We start from the raw sequence: 13,494 nt of genomic DNA on the forward strand, positions 1-13,494 counted from the left end.
CCTGTCACATGGTAGGAGCAATGGACAGCCGGCGCCATCTTAAAAAATGGCAAGGGCCATCCATTGCTCCTACCATGGGATAGGGGCCGGCCAATGGCACCGATAGCCCCTGTCACGTGGTAAGGGCAAAGGGCCATCGGCACCATTTTGTTTACTGGTAGCCGACGGCCCGAGAGCGGGAGATCGCTCCCGGGACCCCCGCTGGACCACCAGGTACTTTAGAAAAGTTTTTTAGGGGGGTCAGAAGGGTGGGGGATTCTAAATAATTTGATTTAAAGGATCGGGGTGGGGGGTTTTTTTCGGCTCGGGACAGCCAAAAAAAGCGTTCAGAACCGCAGAAAACGAAGATTTCCCGCGGTTCTATGAATCCGATACTGGAAACGAGTCTGGTACCAATTCACATCTCTAGTGAACACTGATTTTTTTGTGTCTATCTGATTCTGCGCAGCACACTGCATTGCTTATCTGCAGACAGATTGCAGTGAAGAGAAGCGCAGCTTCGACAGCCTTCCCAGTGTATTCACTTTTTGACAGTTTTTTTAGTGTGTGCAAAAGGTGTCAGTCAGCAATGCAGACACATACATTGTGTATGTGTGTATGTGACAGACATTTTTGCACACACTGGGGCGGAATTTCAAAGGGTTACGTGCGTAAGTTACGCACGTAACCCCGAGAATCTGCTCCTGTGCGCGCTGAGCCTATTTTACATAGGCCCGGTGACATGCACAAGCCCCGGGACGCTGAGCCAGCCCTGCCTGTCAGAAGCACAATCAGTAATAACGGTAAATGGCTAATTTTAAAAAAGAATGAGTGTCTCGGCAGGCGAGGAGAGATATGCTGCAATTTTATATTGTGCGAGTAGCATTTAAAATACCCCTTCCATGCGTGATCTTAAAAGGTAGCTCAAGTAAATGTCCCATGCATATTGCCACCAGAGCTTTAGCAGCTTTTACACACATACAAGGGGAAAGCCGGTTTTTCATGTCCATATGGTTGGGGGTGGGGAGTGGGGGGGGAGAGAGAACGCACACTGTAGGAAAGACAATATGACACTATATATATCTTCCACTGTAAGAAGGGCACTTTCAACTCAGAGTGGGTTGGGGGGGGGGGGAGTGATGTTACATTGGTGCATTATAGATCTTTGCACGCTGGCCATGGGGGAGGAAATGAAGGACTTGAACAGGTAAATGTAAATTGGTAATTTACTCTCTCAGACAAAAGAAGAACTAGGGGACATTCCATGAAGTTAGCAAGTGGTTCATTTAAAACAAATCAGAGAACATTCTTTATCACTCAGTGCATAATTAAGCTCTGGAATTCATTGCCAGAGGTTCTTATAATTCAAATTCACAGTGAGCTAAAAGTGCCCTTATTATAGTGATAGAAATCTTTCTCTCTCTGCCCCCCCCCCCCCAAGTATATATAGTAGTTCAGCAGTCTTGAAAATCCCTAAAAATTGAGATCTCCAGACTTGCTCCTCATCAGGACTAGCACTAAAGTTACTGACATGGATTATACACTGACATGACCATGGGCAGCTTTTCTAAAATTTGAAGTTATGCACGTAACTATTGACCCTGCCCAGGAATGCCCATGCCCTGTGCCTTTTCCACCCCCTTGTTTTTGATGTGTGTATGGATATGTATGCATGTATTTCGTGGCTTCTTAAAATTCATGTTGCTCGCACATGACCCACATACACGTGTAAGGGGCCGTTTTTGCATGAGCAATGCTTTTAAAATCTACCTGTAAGAAAAATGGGAGTCCTACCCTAATCATAAAAGAGACTTTTTCAGCCACAGAAAACCAGGAGTGGAAACCAGCTCAACCCATAAGAAATGAAAATTGAAAGAGTATGTGCCACCACCACTTGTTCCTCTCCCGCTTGCTTTGGAGTGGGGCAAAAGGCGAGAGAGCTATTTAAGGTTGTTGTTACCTGAGCAGGGGCAAGAACAGAGGCAGCAAAAGTGTAACACCCACAACCAGCAGAGTGGTTCTCCATGTTTTCTGCTTCAGAGATAATGGAGGTAGTATTTTCAATAACTGGTTCCCTGAATCAGAAGAAATCAAGAGCTAGTAGCCAAAGAGAATTTATAAACTTTAGTCAATAACATCTTAGCCTCCAGTGAGGAGGTGGGAAAGGTAGATGATTCTGACAGTGTTGAGAGCATTCCCCCCGCCCCCAGGCAGAGTTGATTTAAAAGTTGGTCTTCAATCAATCTGCCTTTACTTGGTTTCCAAGAATTTCCATGTGTGTGGCAGGATGACTAATAGCACATTGGGCATCTTGGTGCCACTCTGCCACTCTGCCTTGCTGTTATACCCCCTTATATTATACCTTGCAGGTATTGCTGCTATACCCCTTATGCTACACCTTGGGGGTCTTGCTACCACACCCCAGACTTTACATCTTGTGGGTCATGCTGCCACTCTGTCTTGCTGCTGTACCTCTTATCCTACACCTACCTTGGGGGGGGGGGGGGTTCTTTCTACCACTTGTCATTGCTGCTATATCCCAGCTTTTACACCTTGAGTATCTTGATACCACTCTGCCTTGCTGCCATACCACAGACTCTATACCTTAGAGTGTTCTTGCCACTATGGGTGGCTGCTTTGCACCTCTCATGGTTCCTTAGGGTATTAATGCCACTCTTTGTGCTATTTTGTCTCTCTATGCATGCCTCAAAGAGTTTCTTGCCAACTTTGCTACTGCATTCTCTCTTCATTGTGCCTTGCAATGTTCATGCCACTCTTGGTGCCACTTTGCTCTTCTCGTATTGCCTTTGAAGTTACATTTCATTGTTATTGGTGCATTCGTTTGAAGCCTTTGGGCATTCATGCCTCTTTTATTGTTGCTTTGCCCCTCTCACAGTGCCTTGGAGAACTCCTGGCATTGCTGGTACACTTTTGCCTTTTAACAGCTATTCAGGCCACTCTTGGGGTCATTTTGCCACAATCTTGGTGCCTTGGAGTTCTCTTCCCCCTTCTGATGATGTCTATCTACAAGTTTCAATAGAATTGACTAGAAAACCCCAATTTTGAAGTTCAAAATAGGTTACATTGCTTCCCCCATTGATCTTAATGGAAAACAAAAACTAAATGAAATGAATAAACACATTTTGTTTTCATTTAAAACCAACTAATCAAACAAACAAATAAATAAACAAACAGAAACAAAAATGTTGCCTCTGCTCATCCCTAACTGAAGGGACTGTGAGAGGGATAAAGCAGTCTAAACACAGGCAGGAATACCCCAAGGCAGCACTAATAATGGCAAGAACATCAAAGGTTCCAGAAGAGGGGTAAAGGGCACCAAGAACAGTAGCATGAAAAACCCGCATCACAAACAGTGACCTGAAGTCAGAGAAAACTCTGTAGAAGTTCTTTGTGGTCCTGATGTGCAGTTGAGTCTTCAGATCTGTTAGAAACCAAAAGACCATTTGAACCATCTAGAAATCGGAAGATGGTTCTTTTACTATTCCTTGGCAGGATGACGACAGAAGAAATTTCTGGAGGAAGTCCATGATGGTCCTGACAAGAAAATCTGCCCTTAGACCTGGGTAGAGGGCAAAAGACTAGTCAAACTATCTAGAAGCCACAATACAGTGAACTTACTATCTTTGGGCAGGGAGAAGCCAAAGGAAATCTCTGCAGGAAGACTATAACTGTCTTGGAGTAGGTTTCATTTGGCATCAATAGTGGAAAGAGCTGGAAGGTCATATTTTGAGACTACCTTTCCCTTTGCTGTTCCTATCCTGAGATATAAACCCCACAATGCAAGAAGATAGCCCAGCGCCAATTCATCTCCCTTTTGGTGGGTACAGGAAATGTGGCATACAGATGACTGCCTCCTATATGCCACTTGAATGCTCAAGTCATTCAGACTGAGGTTCAGACCTTCTTGGATGGTGTTAGGCCAGAGGTAGCCCATGGCTCACAGGGATCAGGACTTCTGTTGGTTGGTTTGCTTGGAAATGTAGCCTAAAATAGGTGGAATAATCCAGTGAAGGTTATATATTGGATGAGACTAATAGTCACTAAGTACCATGTGGAAATTTGAAAAGAATGTTGAAGAAAGAGTCCAAGAGGACATGAAACCATTAGATGTAAATGTGTAAGGTCCATGTAGTTTGCATGAAGAATTCAAACTCTATTGTATGGTTGGTCAGATCAGGATGGCAAATCACGTGTGTCAAGAGTAACAAATAATGATTGCCAAGGCACTGAATAAAAGACAAAGCAGTAGGAATGGAGGCAAAAACATTATAAGGCACCAAAAGAGGGGCAAAACAAGAGGAGCACTGGTTTTAAAACCCTAAACCATAGGTGCAGAGCAAGGCATGAAAACCCAAGGGAACCAAAAGAGAGGGAAAACGGTATCAACAGTGGTATAAACATCCTAAAAGGACTATGAAAGGTACAGCAAGTAAGTAAAGCAATAAATCAACCCTGCAAGACCAATAGTCAGTAAGTACAGAGAGGGAATCCGAAATGAAATTTGAAGAAGGCAGCGCAGAGGCAAAAATGCCCAAAAGCACCAAGAAAGAAGCAAAGCAGCTAGAACATAAGTATTAAACTTCCAAACCATAGATGCAGAGCAATACGGCAAGGATATCATCAACATCCTGAGGCACCAAAAGAGGGCCAAATGGCACCAACATGATAAGAACATCCCAAGATTCCATGGGCGGGGCAAAGGCACCACCAAAAGTGGCACAAATAACCCTGGGCACCGTGAGAGGGGCAACAAGAGTACCAGAAGTTGCAAGAGTTCCACCAAGGAAGGACTGAAGCAGGCCAGGCAGTAATAATGGAGGAACAACATAGGAAAGCATCGAAAAAGGAGAGAAGCGGGATGGGAGGAGAGGGCTTTTCAGTTTTTCTTTTTTAAAAGGTTTTTGTTTTGGGGGCCAAAACACCCAGTGCAACCAAGAGAAAGGCAGGGCAGGAAGAGCAGGCAGGACAGAAGCAGAGGAAGACAGCACGGAAGGGTGCTGAAGCAGGAGAGAGACAGGGTGGGAGGAAAGGCTTGGGCTTCAAGAATTGTACAAGAAAAAGGGAAAGGCTCTGAACCAAGAGAGAAGCAAAATGAGAGGAACAAGCTAGGCTGCAAGAGTGATAAAAATATAGAGCAAGGTGCTAAACTAGGAGTGAAGCAGGGCACAAAGAATGGACGGAGCAGCAGGTGCTGACCAGGCTAGGGTTGTGAACTGGCCCCAGATTTTCAGAACAGGCTGATCCAGTACTAGTTTTAATCCACTGCCTGCATGAACTTGCAATTCTGGGTGTCTCGATTGATTTCCCTAAGAAAAAACAGTACTGCAAGTCCATGCAGGCAGTAGTAAAAAAACAAAACAAAACATGACTAGATCAGCCTTCCCGAAACAGCTGGAGCCAGTTTGATACCCTAGGACAGGCAGCAGCGGAAGCAAGGAAAGCAAGATATCCAGAGAGGAACTTTATTTTCTGTTTTGGAGCCAAAGCACCCCAGTATAACCAAGAGGGAGGCAGGGTGGGAGAAGTAGACAGGGCAGCGATGGTAATAAAAGAGCATAAAGAAGAAAGCTGAAGACTACTGGCAGGGAATGAGGAGTGGCCAGGCAGCAGAGGAAAGAGTGGCAAATAGCAACAACAGAGGAAGGTACTAAGGGTAAAAACTGTGGGCATTGGTTTATTGTAGCCGTTTACTCAGTCATCCTGCTAATCCCATGGAAATTCGTGGAAACTGAACAGAGAGAAGTTTATTGAAATGAAGACCAGCTTTCCCATCAACTCTGGTGCTGGCCTGAACAATTTGTTCTCATCGTGTCCCCCTTTCACTGAGTCTTCACTAGGCACATTTGGTAGGTAAAAAGGAAATGCTGGGTCGTCTTGGCCAGGTCTGTCCAGACCCTAGCCTTGTATGCCCAATATGCCAATAGATCTGTGGCCATGTCCTCAGCGGTGCGACTGAAATTTGTGCTGGGGTCTCCTGTTTGGGGTGGGGGTGATCTCTGCTCCCAACCACTGTATCTGAAGACGGTGCCAGGAGAACATGTTTTGTGGTTGACATGGGAGGGGGGGAGGGGGTTGGCGGCAGATAGAGATGGGAAAGGAAATGATAGCCAACAGGTTATCTCTTACATTGGTTACTTGTTGGATGGAAGTCACAGGATAAAGTCCTCAACCTTATTTACAAGCTTCTGAATGAAGAATCTTCCTCCTGGCTTGCATCAACACTTCACTTATATAAGTCTACCCATCAATAATTCTCAGCAGAGAAAAGTCTACTGGAGGTCCCAGCCCAAAATTAGCCTGTCTGGAAATCACTAGAAATAAAGCGTTTTCAGTAGCAGGCTCACACATCTGGAATACTCTGCCTGAGACTATTTGCACAACTTCGTCACACAAGTCTTTTAAGAAAGCACTAAAAACCTTTTTCTTGCAGGCTTACCAAATCAATCTGAGTCCAGTTTGATTATTATCTGTCATTTTATATTTTTTTATTGATGCTTTTATTGATTTTGTGCATATTTGTGAAATAGTATATGCATTTATGAAATATGCGGGCAATAAATGTTAATAAATTAAATAAATAAATCAGTGGTCCCCAAACCTGTCCTGGAGGGCCACCAGCCAGTCGGGTTTTTGGGATATCCTCAATGAATATGCATGAGAGAAAATTTGCATGCACTGCCTCCATAACATGCAAATTTTCTCTCATGCATATTCATTGTGGATATCCCAAAAACCCAACTGGCTGGTGGCCCTCCAGGACAGGTTTGGGGACCACTGAAATAAATACATACCTATATAAATGCTGTTCATCCATACTGCTCCTCTGACTCTGGCAATCCCATTCTCTTACCCTAGTCACCAGCATGTCCTTCCAATAAATTAACTGTAGAAATGTCACAAAGTGTGGCTAGCATGCAAATATCCAGCTTGCAAAAGGGCTTTGATCCATCTTGCACTTGCTACTCAAAAGGATTTCATGAAGTACAGCACCTCTTGTGCCAGTCCCTGTTCCTGTAGGAAACCATCTTTCTTTTCCAGGATGCTGACTGTGGGAATTACTTCATTCAAGTTGATTTTGTGGAACTGAGATATTAAACTACAAAAACCAAAGGAAGAGGTACAGTATAGGCTTTTAAGCACAAAAGAAGAGCAGAATCTGGGGGTGATTGTATCTGATGATCTTAAGATGACTAAACACAGAGCCGTAGCTAACCTATGGCTGATATGGCCCTGGCCATAGGCACCATCTATCCCGAGGCACCACCTCTCTCTCATAATGTTGGGAAAAGCTGTCTCCTCTCCTTCTGATACAGCCCTGAGGTCTGCCACCGGGGGAGGAGAAATGAACTGCTGTGCTTGCTTTTGGTGTCCCTCCTCCCTTCAGGGCCATCCATATAGGTGGGGGGAATTGGGACAAAAATACCAATACTGCCGCTCCCAGCGGAGGCAGCCTGCGCAAGATTGCCTCCCTCTGCAGAATGAATAGTGTGGTCTGCGGTTACATGAGATGAATCGTCAGCCTCCCCCACTCCATTTGGGAGTAGAAAAAGCAAAGTGCCTGCCCCTTTGATGATGGCACCTTGGCCTTACCCTTAAATGCAGTGAGAGCAGCACGGCCTATAGGGCCACAAGAAACATCAGCCTCCTTCGCCCTGGGCATTTGGAGCAGGAAGAACAGCGCAGCCTGCAGGGCTGCAAGAACAGTAAATCACCTCCCCCTCTTCCTCCCTCAGTCAGGAACAGTAGGAGCAGCACTGCCCACTTGCCAGAAGATGCAGTCTGGAGAAGGAGCAAGAGCAACATAGCCCCAATACTTGAAGAAGGAGTCTGGTAGGTCCTGGGGCTGAAGGAGGAGGCTGCTGCTGCTGCTTCTGCTTTTTCTGCTTCTGCTTCCAGAGGGGAAAAACAAGTAAGAATGTGTGTGTGTGTGTGTGTGTGTGTGTTTGGAAGTGAGCAAGACCATAAGAACATAAGAAATTGCCATGCTGGGTCAGACCAAGGGTCCATTAAGCCCAGGATCCTGTTTCCAACAGAGGCCAAACCAGGCCATAAGAACATGGCAAGTACCCAAACACTAAGTCTATTCCATGTTACCATTGCTAATAATAGCGGTGGTTATTTTCTAAGTCACCTTAATTAATAGCAGGTAATGGACTTCTCCTCCAAGAACTTATCCAATCCTTTTTTAAACACAGCTATACTAACTGAACTAACCACATCCTCTGGCAACAAATTCCAGAGTTTAATTGTGCATTGAGTGAAGAAGAAGAACTTTCTCCGATTAGTTTTAAATGTGCCACATGCTAACTTCATGGAGTGCCCCCTAGTCTTTCTATTATCTGAAAGACTAAATAACCGATTCACATCTACCTGTTCTAGACCTCTCATGATTTTAAACACCTCTATCATATCCCCCCTCAAACGTCTCTTCTCCAAGCTGAAAAGTCCTAACCTCTTTAGTCTTTCCTCATAGGGGAGCTGTTCCACTCCCCTTATCATTTTGGTCGCCCTTCTCTGTACCTTCTCCATCGCAATTATATATTTTTTGAGATGCGGCAACCAGAATTGTACACAGTATTCAAGGTGGGGTCTCAACATGGAGCAATACAGAGGCATTATGACATTTTCCGTTTTATTCACCATTCCCTTCCTAATAATTCCCAACATTCTGTTTGCTTTTTTGACTGCCGCTGCACACTGAACCGACGATTTCAATGTGTTATCCACTATGACGCCTAGATCTCTTTCTTGGGTGGTATGATTGAGCATGACAGAGAGCGTATGTGTACGTGTGATTGAGCATGACATCATGTGTTTGGTGAGATTGAGCATGACAGAGAGCGTGGATGTGATTTAGCATGGTAGAGTATGTGTGTGTGTGTGGTATTGAGTATGGCAGACAGTGTGGATGTGTGTGTAGGTAGCAATGAGCATTGCAGAGGGTATGTGTGTGGATGTGATTGATCATGGCAGAGAGTGAGGGTGTGGGTGAAACTGAGCATGGCTGAGAATGAAGGTGTGTGTGTGTGTGAGAACATGCAGAAAGCATGTGTGTGTGTGTGTGTGTGTGTGTATGTGTGTGATTGAGTATGGGACAGAGAGAGGAGAAAGTTTTTGTAATTCAGTTTTACAATTATAATGTAGATGCCCTGAGATGCATCTGGGAATCAAAAGTTGCCAAGTATGAAAAACAAGGGATTTTTAAAAATCTTTATTAGTTTTTATTATTGGGTGTTATTTAATTTGTATGCTGTTTTGAAATATTTTATTGGCATTTGAAAAAGTTTTATGAGTTTTTAATTATTGAATCTTCTGTTCAGCTGTTTTGAAACATTTATTCTTTTTATTAGTATGGTTTTACTATTATGATTGTTTTATATTTCTTGATGTTATTTGATGCATTATGAGGAATGGTGATGTTTCTGTTGCATACAGAGTCTAGCTTGTTGCGGTTTCCAGGTCATATTTTGTCAGCACATTTTTATTTATGGTCTCTTTATTCTGTATTTGAGGATCTGTCTGTGTTCTGCATGACCCTCAAATACAAATTGTGACTGAGGTGAGGGATTCTGCTAGTTTGTAGTTTCTGTGTAGGGATCTATAAAGTGTGTGCTTTATGGTGTCCACATTGTTTTGTTTTCCTAATAAGAGGTGGTATTCTAGGACCTGGTGTAATATTTATATAGGTAGGGATATTACAGCTTGTGTGGGTTTTGTTCAATTCTGGTAAAGAAGATTTACAACATTGTAACTGTAATTCAGTTTACTCAAGGCTTTCTCAGGGCCAAGCCCACACCCAGTAAGCGTTACCATAGGCATAATACCATATGGGCTCCAAGCATCTTTTTTTGCTTTTTTGATTGGCAGCACAGCACAGCATGTAAATTTGATATTTATGCTGCTGGTGATATTTTTACCTCAGAAGACTGTAGTTTGAATGTTCCTTTTCATGTATTATAAATACATAATTTTTATGTGGGGGGGGGGGGGGGGGGGGGGGGAGAAAGAGCGCAAGACTTTAAGGGGGAAGGTGGAGATGGCAAACAGCATGCTGGTATTTAATTTTGAAATTCCTGCGTGTGCTTTATGGTGTTGACTTTGTATCTGCTACAAAGCAAGAACAAAGTCTGTGGGTGTGCAAGTATCCACGGGTCCAGCTGACCCCAGATTTTCAAAGAGATACTTATTGGGCAGTTTCCCAGCCTCTTACATTATGTACATTGCATTTGTCTGATGATATTGAATCCTCTGATCTATCCATAAGATACAGATAAAAATAATATCCATGCTCATTATTTCAACATTAGAAACCTATTTTAAATATGGTGAACAATATTTGATGCATGGAGGCATACATATTTTTGTTTGCCATGTTTGTGAACCTTTTGATTGGGTATAGGTTTTAATCTGTATGTAATTTTGTACTCTGCCTAGAATTTTCGATAGAGCAGGTTATACGTTTTTATAAATACAGAAGGCTCATGGTGCCAAGATACCTATATACTGGTTACAACTAAGCTGGAAGCCTAAAGGAGCAGGAAGAAACTGCTGGGTCAAAATAAAAATAAAATTTAAAGTCCCCTACATTTAACAGAGGCTCTCGCCTCATGGGATTGTATGTGGTGATCAGAGTGTGGGCGCACTTTTCCACTTGGCCATAGATGCCACATGGCCTGATTTACGGCTCTGGCTAAACGGGTGGATAAGGTGACAGCAAAAGTCAGAAAGTTGCTTGATTGCATAGGGAGAGGAATGGTCAGTAGGAAAAGAGAGGTGATATTGCTCCTCCATGGTGAGACCTCATTTGGAATACTGTGTACAATTTTGGAGACTGCACCTTCAAAAGAAATAAACCAGTTGGAGTTGATCAAGAGGGTGATTACTGAAATGATCAGTGGTCTTTATTCTAAAGCATATGGGACAGATTTAAAGTTCTAAACATGCATAGAATTAGAGGAAAGACAAAATAGGGAAGATATGTTAGAAGCATTTAAATACCTAGAAGATTTACCTGCACAGGAGGTGGGCCTCTTTCAACAGACAGTAAAGCTGAATTGTTTGATGTGGATAGGCAGACTAGATAGGCCGTATGATCTTTTTATACCGTCATGTTTCTGTTTCTGTGTTTAAGAACTTTGCTGCTATATTCCTTGGCCCACAGCCCCCATGGTGTCCTTTACTTCCAGTTACATCAAGTGTAGAAAGCAATGGATTCAATCATATCCCCCCCATCTTCCACTACCATTTTCATGGTAACAAAAGAAAAAACAAGAACAGCAGCCCTGTCTGTGTGGTCTAACCTGCAGGAGCCACCACCCCAGGAGTGCCACCCTCACAATCCAGGTAAAGGTGCACCTACTGTGTGCATTTGTAGCCAGTCAGAGCAGGGCAAGTTTCAGACAGTACAATCAAGTTGCATTAAATCCTTTTTACAGGGCCATTTTCAAATGCAGTTTACCAAGGGAAATAAAGATTTGGCTGGGTAAAAGGAATTTTTTGAAAATTTCCCATCCTCCATGCCTCTAAAAATGTGTGCATTGTGGAACAGCACACAGACTTTTACCTGCATTGTGTGCAGGCATTCCTGGGGTGGAATTAGGTCAGAGGGAAGCAACAACTGTTGTAACAGCGGCCTCGAAAGGCCTTGCATTCTGTTGAGAAGGGGGTGTTTCGTGTGCCCTTGGGCCTCAGCCCGACCCCAGATGGATCCAGGACCGAACCGAGGGTTGACGGCGTGTTCCGGCATGGCAGACGGTCTTACCCTCTGCCAGGCCTGTAAGCTCCCAAGGCCAGCAACAAGATGATGTTGGAATGTGAAAGGTCCTCCGACCATTCCGAGCCCTTTCGGACCTGCCGCTTGGAACGGCATGGAGCAGCAGGCCTGGCCTGAGGATGAGGGCAGATGGGCCTTGACATGAAGACATGACACCAAGGTTGATGCAACGGCATCACAGACGAGAGTATTTGAAGACATGACACCAGGACTATTGAAGACATGACACCAGGACTGATGCGAAGATATCATGGATCAGGATCGATGCAACGGCATCCCGGACCAGGGTCGATGTGACATCAGAGTCGAGACTTGAAGTGAAGACATGACACCGGGGCTGATGCAAACAGCACCAGAGGCAAGACGCAGAACTTGACCAGACGAGACATGAAGTAGGGAAGGAGGACATTGGCACTGTCTCTCAGGGCGCCCTACTCAGCCCACCTTCATGGGCAGACCCAATGGGCTGGTCGCGGACCACCCTGTCCCACTGCATGCCCTACACAGCCGGAGGAGACTGGTCACGGACCACGCTAAGAATGGGACGAGCATAGGGAAGAATCCAGCCGAGGCAGAACTTCAACGACGGAGCCATGAGTCGCCCGGAGCTCCACAAAGGCTGGCAGGACATGACGGCTCAGGAGCACAGGACACCAGTCCACCTGCAGGCCACTCCAACTCGGGAAAGACGTCATCCGAGGAAGCCGGGCCAACAGGATCAGAAGGCTCAGGAGCGCAGACGTGAACACCAAGAATGGCAGGGCACCAAGGAACCTGGAACATCAGGAAGCGGAGGATCAAGAAGAGACACCAGGACACCTGGACGAGGACCTCAGGCATGAAGACTTGACTTGACTTGACATGATGTGACATGAAGACGAGGCGAAGAGGAGCTCCACGAAGAAGACCTGACGGAGCTCTGACAGGCAGGAGCCTCCAGAGTGAAGTAACTCCGATGCAAGGCCAAGACTGAAGTGACGGAGCAGCCCTTTATAGGGCTGGAGCAGGAAGTCCACTCCTAGGTGGGGCCAGAACACTTCCTGTGGCTGGCCCTTTAAATCCTGTAGAGAGGCGCAGCTGCGCACCTAGAGGCAGGAAGCAGGGCTGTGCAGGACTGTGGACAGCGGCCTGCACAGCGTCAAAGTCGCGAGGAAGCAGGGGGCTGGCCTGAGAAGCAGGCCTCGAAGACAGCAGCGGCTGCAGCCACTGCAGGAGGCCCTGGGGGCAGCTCCAGCCGCTACTCCAGCCCGGTGGTGCGGCCTCCAGGCTGCGAAGATCACGATGACGCCGGTGGCGGCTCCCAGCCGCAAAGAAGGTAAAAGTCCGCGGCTCACCGCGGTGAAGACAGGCAATACGGGTGGCCTCCAGGCCACGCAGGGAAACAAAGTCCGCGGCTCCGGCTGCGCTGGAAGGCCCGACGTCGGCGGCGTCCATGCCGCGTCGGGTGAAGAAAGGTGAGCAGTGCCTGCTCGCGGAGGAACCCGCGGGCAGGGTCCATGACAACAACTCATGTAGTTTTGCATTATCAAAACTATGCAAGCTGGTTTCCATGGGAAAAGCACCCACAGAGAAAGCTGTTGCAGATTTCTGCAGGTACTTCGTTCTGGGGCAATTTTCAGAGAGAAAGTATGCTTGTACTTTCCATTTTTTAAAATGGCGCAAAGCCCCATTAATGCTGCTGGATTGCTTTGAAACTTGTCCTCCACACCAGTGCATGATGA

Source organism: Rhinatrema bivittatum, chromosome 2, assembly GCF_901001135.1.
Source record: "Rhinatrema bivittatum chromosome 2, aRhiBiv1.1, whole genome shotgun sequence".
Lineage (NCBI taxonomy): Eukaryota > Metazoa > Chordata > Amphibia > Gymnophiona > Rhinatrematidae > Rhinatrema > Rhinatrema bivittatum.